The 21,181-nt window shown below is 39.6% G+C and overlaps 1 protein-coding gene across 3 annotated transcripts in view; it reads left to right on the forward strand.

The window, feature by feature from the left end:
* The window catches only part of LOC143023117 (uncharacterized), a 50,340-nt gene that overhangs the window by 16,663 nt on the left and 12,496 nt on the right, over positions 1-21,181 (forward strand). Inside the window, exon 3 of one of the 3 annotated variants that reach the window (XR_012966169.1) lies at positions 14,646-15,630. The exons of the other annotated variants lie outside the window; for them this stretch is intronic. The gene's annotated coding sequence lies outside the window, so the exon portion shown is untranslated. Of the gene's footprint in view, positions 1-14,645; positions 15,631-21,181 lie in introns of those variants that run through there. 3 annotated transcript variants of the gene reach the window in all.

Here is a 21,181-nt window from a genome sequence, read left to right on the forward strand (position 1 = left end):
AAAAATAATTACCTATTTTTAGTTTTATCTTATAATTAAATTTACAAAGCCTTATCACACACCAGTAAGTAAAAATTATAACATTAAGAGTCATGTCTCTAATTTTGAATACACTTATGCAGCAATTTATGTCATATTTCTTGTTAAATATCGGTTTCCAAATTAGCTAAGTCACCCCTTTGCCTAATGAAATCGAAAATTCTAGCGCTAATAGGAATCTACGAGCCCGACTGTGAAAGGTTCCATTGGTGTGAGGTCATGTGATGTGTGGGAAGTCAGAGGCAAAATGTTTTATGCCAGTGATTCACATAGAGAGAGGGTATGCATTCCTCAATATATACAGTGTTCCTGTGTCACATGGGTGGCCAAGGTGCAGGCCAGCCATGGCTGGCCAATGCTGGCATTGCACATGTGTTCCTCAAGGAAGCTTTGTCCTACCTGTGGGCCTCAAGGAAGCTCTGGGTCACATCACAGCTGGGTAGATGTGAGTGTGTCCCTAGGGGCCACTTGTGGGTCAGTAAGTTCATGAGATACCAATAAGAGGTGAGACAAATGAGTGAGGACTACTAATACACACAAAGAGTTTTTAATAACATCAATTCAGATTAGTCCCCCCACAGAACACTTCTCATAACACTAAACATTAGTAGTTTTTTATGCCATCCCCTGTCACAATCTCACAAACAAAATATATAACACAAACATGCACAATAACACCAAAAGATGGCTGGCCAATTATCTGGCAGGTTTAAATGCCTATGTGCCATATAATGGCCAATCGTTACACACCAAAAACTTTAAAAATGAAGTACCACAGGGCTCAGTTCTATCCCCCCACACTCTTAAATCTAAACATGCATGATATACCCACACCAAACACTTCCGAAATACAAATCTCTTCTTATGCAGATGACAACAATTAAATGCACACACCATAACACATGCAAAGCTGCAGAAATACTACAACCATACCTCAACCCATTCAACACCTGGTTCACTATAAATACTCAAAATAACCTCAACCAAATCTACAGCCACACTTTTTACCATCTGGACAGAATACAAATACATACTACACCTCTATATCAATAACACACTCATACCACACATACATATGCCCAAAATTCTTGGCTTAACATATAATACACCCATGTCATTCAAACATAACATAAAAAATATAAGAACTAAATGCACACCTAGAATTAATGCACTTAAATCAATTGCAGGAACATTTGGATGAAATTAAGAAATAATTACTACAGTAAAATCCATGTGAACAAGTTGTATAGACACGGTAAAGGAAACATGGATTGGAGGTGAAGCTTTTATTCCTGACGTTTCACGAAGCACTATATTTGCTGAGGATTTGGCCCAGGTGAAGCTCCCAGCCTTATTGTTGATATTCGGACGAGTGGTGATGTAAGCAGCTTCTATAGATTTTCTGGTCTTCTTATCCATACCTTCGTGTAGAATCTCGGCTCGGACTAAGATGAGGGGGAGTAAAGACAGCGTCGTATATAAGATCCCATGCACATCATGCGATAAAGCATACTATGGAGAGACTAAGAGGGGGCTTGACACTAGAATCAGGGAGCATAAGGCCAACCTCCGTCACCATTGACTCACCAACGCAATGGTGGTGCATGTTGACGAATCTGGGCACCTCCCACAATGGAACCGAGCCGAGATTCTACACGAAGGTATGGATAAGAAGACCAGAAAATCTATAGAAGCTGCTTACATCACCACTCGTCCGAATATCAACAATAAGGCTGGGAGCTTCACCTGGGCCAAATCCTCAGCGAATATAGTGCTTCGTGATTGGCGGTCTCAGCGGGCCAATCAGAACACAGCGTTATACGCTCGCACACCCCCTTGAGCCGTAAGGCGTATATATAAACTCTGTATGTATCTAGTATGCTCATTCCTTTGAGAAAGTCGATAGACGAAACGTCAGGAATAAAAGCTTCACCTCCAGTCCATGTTTCCTTTACCGTGTCTATACTACAGTAAACAAACACTGCATAGGCTCAGTGATAAATTATGCAAGCCCCACATGGGACCCTAATCTAAGACATATCACAACACCCTACAGACCATAACATAAAAAGTATATGGACTAAAATAAAGAATTAATGCACTTAAATCAATTGCAGGAACATTTGGATAAAATAAAGAAATAATTACTATAGTAAACAAACAATACAGTGATAAATTATGCAAGCTCGACATGGGCCCCTAATCTAAGACATACTACAACACCCTACAGACTATACAAAACAAACCCTAAAATCAATTACAGGTTGCACAAATACAACACCTACAGGCCACTTACACCATGAAACAAAATTCCTCAGTCAAGGATCAACTTGACATGAGAGCCACACCAACACTTGCTGCAGCCTCTACAAACACAGCACATCCACTATACTACATAGCAGAACACTCATACACACCAAGAAATATCAAAACTGCACCCAAATACATATACTGTATCGCACACAAATACTCTCTTCGGAGTATACAAAGACAGGTCACCACGAGCATAGCTCCCCTCCTGTATATTACAACTAGGTAAATCCACAACCACCAGACACCAGTCTCTAGAAGTATATCCATAATCATATCACTCACTGCTCCATCAGCAAACTGAAAAACAATTCATTGCTACATGCCAGACCCATTGAAATACCTATCTGAATCCTTTCTCCCTGGAAAGGACAGAGTCCATCTGGCCAGACTGTGGTGCAACCACCATCCAACCCTTCTAAGCTACTGGAAAAGGCTGGATGACTGCATCACAGATAACTGTCCTGGACTGCATTGTACACAATCACACATGCCAACAACACAATATACACTCTATAAAGAATTTGTGGGGAAACCCCATTCCAGCCATGGTGCCCCACAGGAAGACAGGACTGCTTGGCTAGACATTTTAGGGAATGACAACAACAACAACAACAACTGTCTTTAACAACCTGTTCCTCTGTAACATACTGAACTGAAGACTATGGATCTCAATTATCCACTTCAAAATCAGTAATTATGTATTTCTAGACATCACTGTTGCAAAAAAACCTATCAGCACATTTGGTTTGCCCTCACCCAGTTATTAACCTTTTCATTACGAGTCAAATTCTTGCATGCAGCATCAGCTGCCTCATATATGATGATTTGATGATGCACCACAATACTCGCAATATAAAATATAAAGTTACAGCTGGATTACTTGTTCTCTTTCACTCTGAACATTAATAACCACAGAAAATATGATCAAGCCAGTTCACAAAATATGGGGGTCACTCAGCTACAACTGGCCAGGACTGTTGGGAACCAACACAAGAACACCAAAGTGGGTCCCAGGAATTGAAGTCATCACCACCTGCTTCACCCACAGCTTTTCAAATGTTTGACCCAATACACTATCTTGGCCTATACCTCAGCAAAGGTATAGGCCAAGACCAATACATGAGACCAGTAGTGATGGATAAGAGCTCATGATGGAAGAAGATAATTAGTGAACTCCCACATGCGTTGGTTTTGGCACCTGTAATGTTCTTGATGTTGTACACATAAATGACATGATGGAAAGTACAAGTTATGCTAACATGTTTGAAGATGATGTAATGATCATGAGAAAAGTGATGAAGATTAAAATTATCACAAGACCTAAACAATATATCGAAGTAAACAGCATGTGGGGACGGAGCCTTTATTAGTATGATGTTTCACCTGTTACAGCTTTTCCAAGTACATAGTCATAATACACATGACAGATTAGATAAGAACTGTGGGAATGAGGGGAGGGAGGTAGGGGGGAGGGGGTCACTGAATATTAGGAAAGGTTAAGGAGAAGGTGGACCAAATGTCTGGGAACAGGAAAAGTTAAGGATAAGTGAAACAGTTGGCTGGGTGAAGGACATTAGCTCACAATCGAGGGACAAAAGGAAGAAGAAAATAAGAAGGGTGGGCAAATGTCTACTGGGGGATTTTGGAGGGCAACAAGGGATAGCTTAAATTTTGTGGGCAATGGGTATTAAAGGAATTAGGTGGGGAAAGATAGTGAATATGCCCCTGTTTTGTTGAATTGTGTTGGTTCCTTGTATGATGGCTGCTTCCAAACATTTCCTACAGATCTTGTTGGGTTCATGTACTAGAAGTTCTGCATTTTCCCAGTCCATCAAGTGGTTGCTACTGTTCTTGTGTGCAATACACATGTTGGTGACATCATAGTGGACATATCAGTATTCTCGTAACCAGGCTTTTAGATCACATGATGTTTCCCCAATGTAGGATTTTTCACATCCCGAGCACAGAATCTGATAAACACTGGCTTTATTGTTTGGTGTTTTGCCAATGTTTATTTTTGTCCTCGTCATGTCTTTAATTGTCCTACTGCTTTGGCACACTACTTCCAAGATGATACATATACCAAAGGCTTTTTCCCCCTTACAAGGGAGGTAGCCAAAAAACAAAGGCATAAAAACCATTCCCACCCATTCCATCCCCAATACACTCCACACTCCTCTCAATCAAGACCCTCCCATAAGCCTTCCCAACTACACTTAAGCTAATCCCTCTGAAACTACTACACTCGGACTTGTCCCCTTTTCCCTTGTAGAGTGGGACTATACAGGCACTCCTCCAGTCCTCCGGCACTCTACCCTCTCTCCAACAAACATTAAATAACCTCACCAGCCAGTCCACCATCACTGTACCTCCTTATTTTAGACATTCTGCATGGCATCCATCCAGACCAGGTGCCTTACCTGCTCTCATCATCAATCCTTTTCCTTCTCATTTAAAGAGTTCACTCTAAGCACCTCCCTACCTTTTGTCCTTTTCCTCTTTCTCCATCTATCCTCCACTCTCAACTTACCTTCCACTAAAAAATTGTCTGATATTCCCCAAGTCTCTCCCCTTAGAACATGCACATCCTTAACTCTTCCTATTATACTCCTATCTACCACTACATAGCCCATCAATGCTCTATCTACCACCCTTCCATCTACCACCCTCTCCTGTGTGTAATTATGTTTGACTTTCTTCTGAAACACTGTATTTGTTATCATCAACTCTCTAGACACATCTCCACCATCAACTCTCCACTACAATTCTTTCTTGGAACTCCACATTTCCCAACCACTCCGTCAGTTGGTTCATTTCTTACTCTAGCATTAAGGTCTCCAAATACTACTACACTGGTATTCCTCCCTAATCCCTATATGCACTCATTTAAATCTATCCAAAAAGTCTCCCTTTCTTCTACACTCTTCTCACTACCAGGCCCATATGCACTTACAAAAACCCACATCTCCTTTCCCAGTTTCACCTTCATCCACATTAACCTTGAAGAAACCTTCCACTCCACTACATGTCCTATCTCTTCACTTACTAGTATAGCCACCCCTTCTCTCCCTCCCCCTCTCTTCATTCCTGAGAACCTCTCAACTACACTCCCAAACTCACACTCACCCTTCCCTCTCATCTTAGTTTCACTCAAAGCCAACACATCCATCTTATTTCTTACAAACATACTACCTATCTCTTCCCTTTTACTCTCATCTGTGCCACATCCACGCACATTAAAAGACCCAAACCTTAGGGTCCTGGTTGGAAAACTCTTAGACCCTCTTATGCCTTTACTTTTTTTAGGAATGTCTTTTGTGGGGCTACAGGGAGAAGGATGCCTGGTCCCAATCCCCATCCCATTTTTCTCGCCTCTTATGATCCAAGTGGGAATACTTGGCAGCATTCTTTTCCCCCACCACAGGGATGATGGTTTTTAGAATAAGAATCAGATTGGTGGTGAGGTCTCTGATTGATAACACGAGGCATTTCACTGTCCCACCCTGCTGCCTACAACTTTCCAGAATCTTAATGGCCTGGTTTCTGCCTCTATCTAGAAGAAGAAATTAATGATTCCCTTCCTTTCTTAGACACACACATATCAAAATATGGTACATACATATACCAAAGGATTTTTCCCCCTTACAAGGAAGGTAGCCAAAAAACAAAGGCATAAAAACCATTCCCACCCATTCCATCCCTGATACACTCCACTCCCCTCCACCTTCCCTCTTATCTTGGCACCTCCTGGATGACGGGTCATCCCTGCATCTTGTCCACTGCCCTGGGTCAGAAGCAGTGACTAAAGACACAGCACATCCACAGCAAGGCCGCTTCATTAAATCGGCGACCCCCCCTCTCCATCCCCTCATGCAGAAAAGGAGAAGATGGAGAGAAATCCCTTCAGGCTCCGTAAAAAAATTCTCATACATACTACCTCACCCCCTCCATCCATTCCACCTCATGCATCACATCATCCATATACTGTACAACCATTTTCCATTCACCCATCTTCTGTCCTCTCCCGTCCTTCCTCAGCAGACATTCCCCTCTTTCCCAAAGCCCCTTTCACCTCATCCATCTCATCCTAGGTTGCCCCCTCATGTCCACTCCCTCCACATCTGCCTTCCATACCTCTTTTACTAGTCTTTCTTCACTCAGTCTTTCCATATGTCCAAACTATCCCAATACTCTTTCATCAACCCTATCTCCCAACTCTCTTACCACCCCATTCTCCTCCTCACCTCCTCATCTCTCACTCTATCCAGTCTAGTAACCCCCATCATACTTCTCAGATACCTTATCTCAAACACATTCAAACTCCTTCTCTCTTCCTCTCTTATGTTCCATTTTTCTGCCCCATACAGTGCTGTTGGCACAATCACTCCTTCATAAAATCTCCTCTTAGCATCCATTCCCAGATGTTTATTTCTCATTACACTTTTTAATCCACCAAGGCATTTACTCACTTCTCTCAATCTACATTCTACCTCCACCCTCCACTCCTCCCTTTCCTGCCACATTTGCACCCAAGTATTTAAAACTATCCATTTCCTCCAGTCGTTCTCCCTTAATGCTCACTTCCAGTCTGCTGCCACTTTCACCCCTTGTAAATCTCATCATCTTACTTTTACCCACATTTATCTTCAAATTTCTTCTTTCACACACTCTCCCAAACTATCTCACCAACTTCCTCAGTCCCTCCTCTCATCCTGCTACAAGCACAGTGTCATCTGCAAACAACAGCTGGCTCACCTCCCACTTTTCTCCATTTTCTTTAACATCTCCAATACCTGACCCACCACCCTAGGATTTATCTCTCTCACCACCCCATCCATGTATAAATTGAACAGCTAGGGTGACATAACACATCCCTGGCAAAGTCCCACCTTTACCTTGAACCATTCACTCTCTCCACTTCTAATCCTGACACATGCTCTACTACTCTCATAAAAACTCCTGACAGCTCCTAAAAGCTTTCCTCCTATCCCATATAATTATCTGCAAAACCTCCCACAATGCCTTCCTCTACCCTGTCATAAGCCTTTTCCAGATCCATAAAAGCCCAGAAAAACATCCTTTCCTTTTCCTATAGCTTCTCACTTATCTGTCTTACCACAAAAATCTGATCTACGTAATCTCTATCTGTCCTAAATCCACACTGTTCCTCACCAATTACTCCCTCTGTTCCTCTCCTAATCCTCTCAATCAAGACCCTCCCATAAGCCTTCCCAACTACACTTAACAAGCTAATCCCTCTGAAACTACTACACTCACACTTGTCCCCTTTTCCCTTGTAAAGTGGAACTATACAGGCACTCCTCCAACACTCTACCCTCTCTCCAACAAACATTAAATAACCTCACCAGGCAAACCACCATCACTGTACCTCCTTTTTTTTAGATATTCTGTATGGCATTCATCCAGACCAGGTGCCTTACCTGCTCTCATCTTCTTAACTGCCTTCACTTCATCCTTCCCTATTTCTCCATTTTCCTCACTCATCACTCTCTTTTTCTTATCACTTCCCAATGCAACTATCTTTCCCTCCCTATCCTCCTTCACATTTAGCAACTCCCTAAAATACTCTGCCCATCTTCCTTGTACTGCCTTTTCTTCCATTATCATCTCTCCATCTGCACCTTTTACCTTTTCTTCTCTACTTGATTTGCCTCCTCTTCCTCTCTTAATTTCTTTCCAAAACATCTTTTTATTACTTTCAAAATTTTCTGTCATACTCTTACCCATTTCATATCTGCTCTCCTCTTTGCCCCCTTTACCTTGTGCTTTACTTCTCTTCTCTTTTCTTTGTATCTCATATTACTCCCTCGTCCTATTTTGTTACCAATCTGTGAAAGCTCGCTTCTTCTCTTCTACAACCTTTTTTGTTTCCTCATCCCACCACTAACTACCCTTCCTTCTATTTTCTCCCATCCTTCTTGTTCCACACATCATCTTTGCACACTTTGCGACTCCCTCCTTGAGCCATACCCATTCCTCCTCCACACCTACCTCTACTCTATCCTTCACTCCCTCCCACTCCTCTCTCAGCTTCTTCTTGTACTCCTTCTCTTTTTCCTTTTCATTTAAAGAGTTCACTCTAAGCACTTACCTACCTTTTGTCCTTTTCCTCTTTCTCCATTTATCCTCCACTCTCAACTTACCTTCCACCAAAAAAAATCTGATATTCCCCCACCCTCTCCCCTTAGCACATGTACATCCTTAACTCTTCCTAACATAATCCTATTTACCACTACATAATCCATTAACGCTCTATCTACCACCCTTCCATCCACTACCCTCTCCCATGTGTACTTATGCTTGACTTTCTTCCGAAACACTATATTTGCTATCATCAACTCTCTAGACACATCTCCACCATCCACTCTCCACTACGATTCTTTCCTGGAACTCCACATTTCCCAACCGCTCCGTCAATTGGTTCATTTCCTACCCTACCATTAAAGTCTCCCAATACTACTACATAGATGTTCCTCCCTAATCCCTCTATGCACTCATTTAAATCTATCTAAAAAGCCTTCCTTTCTTCTACACTCTTCTCACTACCAGGCCCATATGCACTTACAAAAACCCACACGCACCAGACACAGAAGCGAAAGGAGGTGCTGTGATTAAGCATGCCTATCTACTGGTTTTGTTGCCGTTAACGAAGGAAACCAATTGTTACTGTGCAGGATGGGTAGGCTATGGTACTCATATGACCGGTAAAAGCCTTTCCAGTTCTTAAAATAAGTATAGTTTTTTGGCAAAATGGAGAAAGAAAAAGAGGAATGAATAACAAATGAACCTACAAAGCAAGGACTGAACATAAGTATAGTCCCAAAGGTGTCATCCCAGAGGTGTCATCCCCAAATGCCATTGTTTGATAGATACTCTAAGAAAAACCAAAGGTGGGAAAGTAACTTTTTTTCAGGGTTTCAAAGAATCCCAGGTGAAATAGGTAAAAGCTTAGACATAGATAAATTAGATATAGTAATGCATTAAGAAATTGTGAAGTAAATAACTTAATGGAAGAAATTATAGATTTAAAACTGGATTACCGAGCTGTACATAGAGAATTGATTACTTTGCGTATGAGTAATGAGCAAATGATTGAAGAATTAAGTGACCTGAAGAGCAAAATTGAAATCCTTAAAAGAGAAAATGAGAGAATGAAAAATTAGGACAAAAATAAAAATGAACTGAAAAAGGAGGTCAAAGAGCAATTACAAGTAATGACTGGAAAGGTGGAAGTCAATCAAAGAAACAGACCTATTGAAATAAAATATCAATGGAAACAAGAACAGGAAAATCAAAAAATATGTTTTAGAGAAATATTACAAAAGCAGGAGGAAAATACAAAAGAAACAGTTATGAAGGTAATTACAGAAAAGGAAAATTGGGTGAGAGATACAGTTGACAAAGGTAAGTGCATTGTGGTCCATAGTAACTTCAGACCGGTATCCCTTACAAGCACAGTAGCAAAAATATGTGAAAAGGTCATCAGAAACAAATGGACCAAACACTTGGAAGAAAATAAAATAATAAACCCCAAACAATTTGGCTTTAGAAGTGGCAGATCGTGCACCACAAACCTAATCTGCTTTTACTCGAGATTAATTGAGATAATACAAGAAAGAGATGGCTGGGCAGATTGCACCTTCTTGGATTTGCAGAAAGCATTCGAAAAAGTACCACATAAAAAACTAACAAGAAAAATTGAAGTACTAGGAGGAATTCAAGGTAAACTGCTGGAATGGATGAAGGATTTCTTAACTGGGAGAAAAATGAGAGTAGTACTTAGAAACAAAAATTCAAACTGGGAAGATATGAAAAGTGGCGTCCCACAAGGCTTTGTATTGGCTCCATTAATGTTTGCCACATATATAAATGATATGGGTGAGGGAGTAAATTGTTACATGAACTTCTTTGCTGATGATGCCAAATTACTCAAGAGAGTAAAAACAGAAGATTGCGGATCACTGCAAGATGACCAAGACAAAATATGGGAATGGAGTCGGGAAAGTGAGATGAACTCCAACATTAAGAAATGTAGCATAATAGAATTTGGAAAAAGTAAAAACAGAGTATCAGGAGAGTATAAAATTGGAAACAAAGAAGTCAAAAAAGTCAATTCAGACCATACACCTGATAAACATGTCAATAAATTATTCGGAGAGACTTATAACTTACTGAGATCAATGAAAGTGGCCTTCGACTACGTAGATGAGAAGATGGTAAAAAAAATAGTCGTTACACTGATAAGACCTAAACTAGAATATGCTGCAACACTATGGGCACCTAGCACAAAGAAGAACATAAGAAAATTAGAAAGAATCCAAAGAGCAGTGACAAAAATGGCACCTACACTGTCAAATCTGACATGGACAAAGATTGGAGAAATTACATCTGTCAACACTGTCAACAGAGAAGAGAAAGAGGCGATTTGTTGATCATTTTCAGAATTATGAAAAAGAATGAACTGGATGTGGAGAGATATGAAAATGGGTCACTACGAGCATAGCTCTTGTCCCGTAAAATACAACTAGGTAAATACATTTCCTTTCACAGTCACCTTCATCCACATTAACCTTGAAGAAACCTCCTTCCACTCCACTACACGTTTAACTATCTCTTCACTTACTAGTATAGCCACCCCTTCTCTCCCTCCCCCTCTCTTCATTCCTGAGAACCTCTCAACTACACTTCCAAACTCACACTCGCCCTTCCCTCTCATCTTAGTTTCACTCAAAGCCAACACATCCATCTTTTTTCTCACAAACATACTACCTATCTCTTCCCTTTTACTCTCATCTGTACCACATCCATGCACATTAAAAGACCCAAACCTTAGGGCGCTGGTTGGAAAACTCCTAGACCCTCTTATTCCTTTACTTTTTTTTAGGAATGTCCCCTGTGGGGCTACAGGGAGAAGGATGCCTGATCCCAATCCCCGTCCCATTTTTCTCGCCCCTTACGATCCAAGTGGGAATAGCTATTGGCAGCATTCTTTTCCCCCCACCACAAGGTAGGCAAAACAAGGAAATGAAATTCAGAGAATTGGTACAGGACAGGAACAAGGGGTTGGGGGACAGCATAACGGAGGGACAGTACCAGTATAATAAAAGTTTCATCATTTCTCTGTGAGCAGAGTCCTCTATCATAGACAAAATGATGTGTAGCTGTAGTCCATAGGGGTACCCCATATAGACCCTAAAGTATCAACTGCATGCTACTTTGCCATGACAACATGCAGCCAATACCCCAGACAGGGTAACCAGCTGAAATTTAAAGTAGTGATAGGCTTATTCCTTAGGACACTCAGAATATGCAGTGAAGAATACTTTTTTATCATTAAAGTTTCCAGATTTCCTTGTAGATAGATGCAGAAAACAGGCCATTAAGATTCTGGAGGGTTGTAGGCAGCAGGGCGGGACAGTCAAATGTCTCATGTTACCAATCAGCAACGGTGCCACCAACCTGATTCGTATTCTAAAAACCACCCAACTTGGAAGTAATGTGCCAGACCAGTTGACAATTAAAGACATCATGAGGACAAAAATAAATATCAAGGAAACACTGATCAATAAAGCTGGTGTTTATCAGATTCCATGCTTGGGATAAGACATGGGCATGATCATGAAAAATTATTGGGATTTGCGTTTGATTATGGTCTAAAATACTTTTTTGATTGTGATTAAATTATGATTATTATTATTTTTTTTTTATGATTTCATTATAATTACTTGAGTTTTGCTGTTTTTGATTATGATTTTTTTGTGTGATTATGATTAGATTATAATTATGATCACATTTTGCTGTGATTATTTATATAAAAAAAAGCAATGATCAAGTATGGTACAATGCTTAAATAGGTAGCAAATTTTATCTATTAGGTACATTTTTACATATTTTAGTACAGTAATATATAAAACTGTTTATATCACATACTAATTAATGGTATTAAACACATGCATTTGTCACATAATTTCCGACAGTTGTCACCGGACTCAAACCCAGCACTTGTACATTAGCAAGTCTATGCTTCTACCAACCATGCTACTGAGGCTATAAAATTCTTCAACCTCGGGGTTAATCTACACCCGAAGGATTTGAGTCGACTGCTAACTGCCTAATCTCAATTTTACGAAGAACCAGCCCACCCATAGGTAGTGGTGAAGCAGGAATGTATCCTTGATGGACTTTGTAAAATTGAGATTAGGACAGCAGTTAGCAGTCGACTCAAATCCTGCGGGTGTAGATTAACCCCGAGGTTGAAGAATTTTATAGCCTCAGTGGCATGATTGGTAGAAGCATAGATTTGCTTACGTACAAGTCCTGGGTTCGAGTCCGGGGACAACTGTCGGAAATTATGTGATTGACATTGTTGTCATTGGCGATTCTATTCAGGACATACATTTGTGTATAAGAAGCTTTATTTGTTTTTGCTTTATAGTACATAATACATTACAAGTATTTCCCTGCAAAATATATAACCCTCAGTTACAATGAAAACAAAATATTTCCCTGCAAAATATACAACCCTCAGTGATAATGAAAACAAAGCATTTCTCTGCTAAATATAGAAACCTCAGTAATAATGAAAGTATTTCCCTGCAAAATACAGAATTTGTTATGCACTTGATTATTTCTCATATAATGGTTTACATAAGAATAAGAATAGCATAAGAACATAAAAATAAAGGAGACTGCAAGAGACCATAAGGCCTACACTAGGCAGCTCCGTAGTTTACTATGTGTTTGTTACACTTGATAAACATCAACTCCTCAAAGCGAGCATCAGTTATTCTGTATTGTTCAGGATGAAAGACTTTCCCATCAATAGAGAAAAGTCTCTGAACTGGAGGTGATGATGCTGGGATACACAGATATTGGAGAGCCAGTATGTTAAATGAGGTAAGTTGACCAATTCTGTTCTTAAAAGAGAAGGGGATCACTGTCATCCTCTGTTGTTGGCTGACTCAAGTAGGATTCCATTTGCAATAAAATTGATGTTAATGTACAGAGGGAAGAGCTCATTGATGATGATGGTGTCATGAATCTGAACAGCTTATCTAGGGGCATCCTTATTTTCCTGAAGGGAATCCTTTTCTTTATTGCCAGTAGATATTATTTCAACTACTTTAGTTTTCAGTGGGGATTTTATTAAATTGACTTCTTCTGGGGTGAAGGGGGCTTTGGGGAAGGACGGGAGAGGACAGAAGACAGGGGTGAATGGAGAATGGTTGTATATGGATGATGTTGTGATGCATGAGGTGGAATGGGTGGGGGGATGGGGGGTGAGGTAGTAAGTGTGAGCAAAATTTGACGCAGCCTGAAGGGATTTCTTCCCGTCTTCTCCTTTTATGAATGGGGGGACGGAGAGGGGGGGGGTCGCCGATTTAATGAAGCGGCCTTGCTGTGGATGTGCTGTGTCTTGCAACACTGCTTCTGACCCAGGGAAGTGGACAAGGTGCAGGGATGACCTGTCATCCGGGAGGTTCTAAGATGAGAGGGAGGGTGGAGGGGTGTGGAGTGTATTCAGGGATGGAATGGGTGGGAATGATTTTATGCCTTTTCCTTTTTGGCTACCTCCCTTGTAAGGGGGAAAAAGCCTTGGTATATGCATGACTTCTTCTGGTCCATCTTAAAGCATGGATCTAGGAGTGAAGCCAGCTGAAACATCTCCATGTCTTCACAGATCTTCAATCTTTTCTCGATTGAGCTTTAGAGAGTGATGATCATGTCTGACTTGTATGTCTGTGACAGTAGTTCAAGCTCAGTTCTCAGTCTGCAAATGCATGGTATTACTTTACTTGAAGTTATATTTTCTCCCTGACACTGTAGAGTTGCTACTTCAAATGGTGTCAAGATATCTGTTCTTTCCTTGATGAGATTAAGTTCATGTTTGGATAGCTTTACTGGAAAGTCTAACTGATCAAGCTTGGTTGGATCAATACTCAGAAGGGAGTGAAGCATCTTGTTACTGCTAGAAATTACAAATAATCACAATAATCGCACTTTAATCAATGGTTATTATCAAGAAAAAATTGATTATGATTTGATTATGATTACACAAATTCTATATACTTTTTGATTATGATTTGATTATAATTACATAATCACAGCCACGGATTATGATTTTTGATTAGTAATCATAATCATGCCCATGTCTGCTTGGGATGTGAAAAATCCTACATTGAGGAAACACCACACAATCTAAAAACCCAGATACAAGAACACTAATACAATGTCTGCCATGATGTCACCAACAACATGTATATTGCACACAGGAATAGCATCAACCACTTGATGGACTGGGAAAATGCACAACTTCTAGTACATGAACCAAACAAGATCCGTAGGAAATGTTTGGAAGCAGTCATCATACAAGGAACCACCACAAATGAACCAAAAAGAGGCATCTTCAATATCTCACCCAACTTAATTCCTTTAATACCCATTGCCCACAAAATTTTAAGCTATTCCTAGATGCCCTCCAAAATCCCCCCCCCATAGACATTTGCCCACCCTTCTTATTTTCTTCTTCCTTTTGCTCCTCAGTTGTGAGCTAATGTCCTTCACCCAGCCTATTGTTCCATCTTATCCTTAACCATTACTGTTCCTAGACATTTGGTCCACCTTTTCCTTAACCTTTCCTAATATTCAGTGACCCCCTCCCCCCTCCCTCCTTTCCTCCCTCCTTCCCTCTGTTCTCCAAGTTCTTATTTAATCTGTCATGTATATTATGACTATATACTTGAAAAAGCTGGAACAAGCAAAACATCATGCTAAGAAAGGCTCCTTCCCCACGTGGTGTTTATTTCAATAGACTTGTCGGCAACTGCCACTTTCACCTAAACAATATACATCTGCATGGAGTGAAATGTGGAAAATTAACTTTATTGGAAGAAAAAATTATCAATAATGTAGAAGGGTAAAAGTTCAAGAAGATTATTTAATTATACGCTCTTCATCAACATGTACAGGTACTTCTTAAAATACATGCTTTTAAATCACCCATTTTTGGAATAACAAACTGTAAAAAATGGAGTATTTATCTTGTGCAGTTTATTTGGAATATTGCTTGGACAGCATAATTAGTTGTCAAAGGTATCACCAGGTGTTTCAGCACAGTGAGTCTTTATCTTAATTACTGCCAATGTCTGAATCTTTTTGTCATGTATTTTTTAATTTATATAATCAGAATGGGTAGCATTCAGTTGACTCCAGAGTACCTCCTATTTTACTTACTTATTTATTTATTATTATTATTTTTTTTTTTTAAGTATTGGCATTCTAAGGTTTAGAAATATTAATAATATATAAATACATAACTGAATCTTTTATCATTGTTTCTTTCATTAACCTTAGATAACTACAAATTAAGGATACATTTGTGATGCGTAGGCTATACAATGCAAATAACATAGCATAGCTTTTATTAAAACAAAAATATTTTTATTATAGAAAAAATATTTATTCTTTTGATTCAGAGACTCGAGTCCCTTAATTTACAAAGTTTCAATATCAAAATCCCCTCATTTTTCTTATCTTGTGTGAAAATTAACCTCACATTGTGCTAAAATCTCATTATATGATGACACTAGTAATCCATCTATCTCATAACTCAAGAACTAACTAGCTTTTCACTACATGGGTGGTGAGGAGCCTATGCCAGGAGGTGCTGAGTAGCTGTGACTGAAGCTGTCACATTTGATCTATGCACTTGGACTGCTGGGGCAGGTAACAGTTACTGCTGGGCATTAGAATGAAGTGCATGAGTCAAACTCACAACTGGGCGAATGTCAGACCAGCATGGTTCCAATTATGCCATTAGTGCACATTACAGGGTGAAAAACGAAAATGTGTAGAATGCCTGATACATAGATTTGGAATGTGTTTCATTGGTGTGGTATCAGCATAAAGTGAAGGATATAACCATGATACAAAGGGCAAGAACCAAACTGGTTCCCATCCTTGTTGATAAAATGTATGAAGATAGATTACACTGAACCTACCATCATTTCAAGAAAGAAGAGAATGGTGACTTGATGATCATGTTCTGGTCATTAAATCTAAATACCAAGAGTTTCTTCCACCTAATAAGGGAGCTAGCCAGTCAAGGCATGCACCCACTCCCATCTCCACCTTGTTTCCTTCTTATTTGAGCTCCTCGTGGCTAGGGTAGTGACTGCATGTTATTGTGCAGTATCTAATTGCACAGTAGCATGCAGCCAATGCTTTAGGGACTGCTCTACGGATTAGAGCCACACGCCATTTTGTCTATGTTAGAGCAAAATCTCTACTCCTAGAGTAATGTTACTTTTATACTACAACTGTTCTTCCATGATGCTGTTCCTTTGAAGCTGCCCTCTATCTTTTATAGTTCTTTTACCCTGTGTCCCCTGTGGTAGGGGGAGGAAAGGATTCTGCCACCATGTTTCCCATGGGAGTCATAAAAGGCAGCAAAGTGGGGCAGAGGTATCCTTCTCTCTGTAGAATTATCTTAAGAGAAGTCAAGGTCATTAATGGGAATAAATAAAACTGTTGCTCTATAACAAAAAAGTCATGAGATCTTGGGAACAAATTGAAAAAACTCTAAAGTATATCAACTCTTTTCCATTTAGCTTCAACAACTCCTGGAATAGCTTAGAAGTTGAAATAGCCTAAGTTATAAGCAAATTCAAATTTTGGTATTTCAATCAGAAAAAAGAGACAGGATGCCACAAATCAGCTCTCTTCCTGTATATTCTAATAAGGTAAACCCAACAAATCACAAAAACACAGCCTACTAAATCAAACATGAAATGAACTGCAGCATTCTATTCAAACATCTACAATCTACCCTTAGTATCCAAGAATAATTCTGCACAAACACATTATATATATCACAAAATAAACACTCCTTAATAGACCACTAATAATTATACTTCACTAACCTTCCCCAGAAACCAGGCAGATATATCATTCCTAAGACAAGTAAGAATTATATTGGCATGCCACTATTTTGGCCAGTACCCTGCACTGAAACAGCACTAGCATAGAATCAGCCTTGCAAATGAGATGTTCTAGATACAGCTAACACAAAGAAGACTTGAGTTCAATATATATAATACTTGTTCTCATTTGTCTCCTTCCACCATAACCCACTCATATATATAAATATATATACATACACTGTCCAACACTCACTTTCTCCAGAGAGCTCCTCAAAGTCTCTGAGTAACTTATGGGCTGAACTGACCATGGCCATGGCCATCTTCCTAAGGGTTGTGGGCACAGCAGATTGATGTGATGACATCCACCCACCTTTTCCTCTGTCTATCTCTTGTTATCAGTTTTCAAAAAACCATAATCTTTTAGGTAACCGACAATAGCCTCCAGGTGGGGACATAATTCACCCAAGTAAGATACATTGTGTTGTTGTGAAGGGATTATAAGTGCAGGGCATTGTAGTGCGAGGTGTTCTGTATCCCATGTGTGGCCCAGGCCTATTCTGTGTTGGTAGTGTTTCAATGATGGATGATGTCCTGAGTGCAGACATGCTAGTGTGGTTCTTATCAGGCATGGGAGGTTCTTTTTCTGTTGGCCTCATGTCCATGAGTTGCTTTTAGAGTACTGAGTATGATGGTCTGTCTTGAAGGGCTTGTTTCGTGATCTGAGTTTTTTTTGTGTCGGGTCATGTCTTGTTCTCACTACAGACAAATATATCTTCTTCCATCCTTTCTCATGACAAGACCTTCACTTCTGGTTGGTTTGTTGCATTCTTCCTCATAATCCATATGTCATATCTTTAACTCCATAAATACCCTTCAAGCACCTCAATTCCACTGCCTCTTTTGAATTCATCATCCACATCTCACTCTGTCATGGTCATAGTTCATGTTCACGATACCTCGACCATGTCATGGTCATAGTTCATGTTCACGATACCTCGACCATGACAGTATCATGCTACGTATGTGGCTACGCACCTCCCTGCCGTGCCCCACATACCACAGGCCCATACTTGGAGCGACGCAACCCTAGGACGCAACATAAAGAACGAACCGTTGTGCAAGTGTGACCCTCCTACGGTGATTAATGAGCATAAGGGTACTCACGGACCTGTAGCGAAGGAGCCCGGATCCAAAAGAAACAATAGTCCCCTTGTGCGCAAAGACGTTAGCAACTAGAAGTGCGCGCGAAGGTGCCAATGGACCTGCAGCGGAGGAATACGAGAAACCGGTGCCCCCACCGACCGAGGTTAAGGGGCACGCTCGCCAAAACCAGACGGCAACGTAAAGCCAATATATATCTGCTCACAGTGTAGTGTAGAATTAAGATTTTAGGTAGAAACTTTGTGAGCCCTCTCCACACAGAAAATAAAGAAAGATGATGATAGATGTGAAGTTGGGCAAAGTAGAAATAAGATAAGTTAATTAAATTTACATGTCGGCACCTGTGCCATGGCACCGGTGTCACGCGGCCTGTGTATATAAGAAAGGGAGCGGTGGTCCTTAGGCCCACTCCCGTTCCAGCGCCGCTCCCTGTACTCATTCTCCATTTTGGTAAGAGATATTTTTATACTTGTACTGTGCTCAAATAGTATTCTTTTGTTCCATCGTCGTCTTTACTTATCCCCGTGTAGAGAAGGAACATCCAAAAACGAGGCTGTGCTCGAATCTAAAATTCTGGATTGTAGGAACTACTCGAATCATAGTCTCGATTCGACGTATCAACTCAAACACGGAGCCTAGATTCGTGACACACTCCTATATGTAACTCTCAGCACACCTACTGGTTTATACATTTCTTTCATTGTGTCCACAGACAACCTTCAATACCCCCATAGTCCCCCCCAGGACACCTAACTTCTAACCCCCCCCATGCAGCCCTCAGTTTATATCTCTTCCTCCAATCTTCCAATTGCATGTACACCTGGAGTGTACATGAGTCCCCAAGCTCAGACAAAGGCAAATGCCTACTAACATTGCACAGTGTATAACAGCTGGGATGGTGTTTTACCAACCTTTTGCCCTCTAGTCTTGGATATCACCATGACCAAACATATTGCTACATTACTTTTCATTTTCTCCTCCAGGAAACATTACAAAATAAAATAAACTCACCAACCACTTCAAGCCCTCCTCTGTTTCTGCCAGTGGAACAATGTCATCCTCATACTAAACAGCATAGATGCATCTTTTACCATTTCCAGCCTCTTCAAACCCCCACCCCACCCCCCAGAAACAAGAGAACAGAAATACAAAAGGATATTTGTAGTATAAAACCAGACATGGAAGCCTACTCATCCTTCTCCAGCAGATATAAAGACTGTTATCCAGAGTTATGGCCATGCTAGGGGCATATCAAATTATTGTCTGAATCATTGTGGGCCAACCCAGTTGTTGCTACCACCTGAGAACCTCGGGTCTCCTGCAAGATAAGTGAGGCAATGGACTGGTTGATTGCTGGGAGGTAGATTTAACCTAAATGTAAGTAAAAACAATTTTGCAACTGTTTTGATAATGGAGTAAAACTTCCAGTTGAGGCATTTGAATGTAATACTGTTCAAAATTACACAATTCAATTCAGTTAAACATGTAAGTGAAATGTTTATTTATATATATATATATATATATATATATATATATATATATATATATATACATATTTATATAATATATATATATATATATATATACATATATATACATATATATACATATTTATATAATATATATATATATATGTATATATATAATACACAAACTTGTTTTTTCTTACTAACACATTGTATTCCGTATTTGCCTCTTTGGGATCAAGAACTTTCCTCTTTTTGGATGCTAAATAAATTACAAAGTAATGAAAATTGTTTAATGTTAATTTAAGGTTAAAGGTCAACTGAGAAGGTTTTCAAAGAGGTGGTGAATATTTGCTAGATGTATGGCTTAGTCACTTTTTGATCAAATAATGCAAAAATAAATCCTAATTATTACGCAATGTGATAAAAAGGCCTATCAAAATATCGGTAGCAGACGAACTTTTCCTCTGCCAATCTTTGGCTATTCTCGTAAGGCTGTATCAGCTGTGACATCAATCTCACTGTTTACTTTCTGATGCACGTTCTATGTGTGCACTATTAAATCCCATGCTACACTGTCAATTTGATCAGTGTTACATCATATTTCATGTGTTAGCAAGGTTTTATCAAGTACTTAGTTTGAAAATGGTTTATTGTGTCCCCACAAATTGCAACAGTGATTTAATGAAACTTTCTGCTGCAGATGGACTACATTTTCATTCTTTTCTGAAAAATCCTGTTGGCAAAAGGAGTGGATCATTCAGTACAGACAGCATGAGTCATGGAAGCCTGGATTGAAAGCAAAACATTTATATATATATATATATATATATATATATATATATATATATATATATATATATATTATATATATATATATATTATATATATATATATTTACCTAGTTGTATTTACCTAGTTGTATTTTGCGGGAAGGGGAGCTATGCTTGTGTTGTCCCGCCTTTGTATCTTGCAGTGTCTAGTTTGTTTTTAAACTCATGAATGGTTTTTGCGCATACTATTTCATTGTCCAGTTTGTTCCAAGTGTCCAAAACTCTATGAGGAAAACTGTTTTTCTTCAGTTCTCTTCTATAGCTATGTTTTTTTTATTTTCTTTCCATGTCCTCTTGTGTTTCTTTTGTCCCAGTTAAGTAAGTTCTCACTATTGAGTACCTCTGTGCCTTTCATGATTCTGTAGATGGTCAATAGGTCACCTCTCTCTCTTCTTTGCTCCAGTGTCGGTAACTCCAGTTTAGCCAA

This window comes from Oratosquilla oratoria, unplaced genomic scaffold (assembly GCF_046742065.1).
Source record: "Oratosquilla oratoria isolate Oo_2021 unplaced genomic scaffold, ASM4674206v1 SCAFFOLD45, whole genome shotgun sequence".
NCBI lineage: Eukaryota > Metazoa > Arthropoda > Malacostraca > Stomatopoda > Squillidae > Oratosquilla > Oratosquilla oratoria.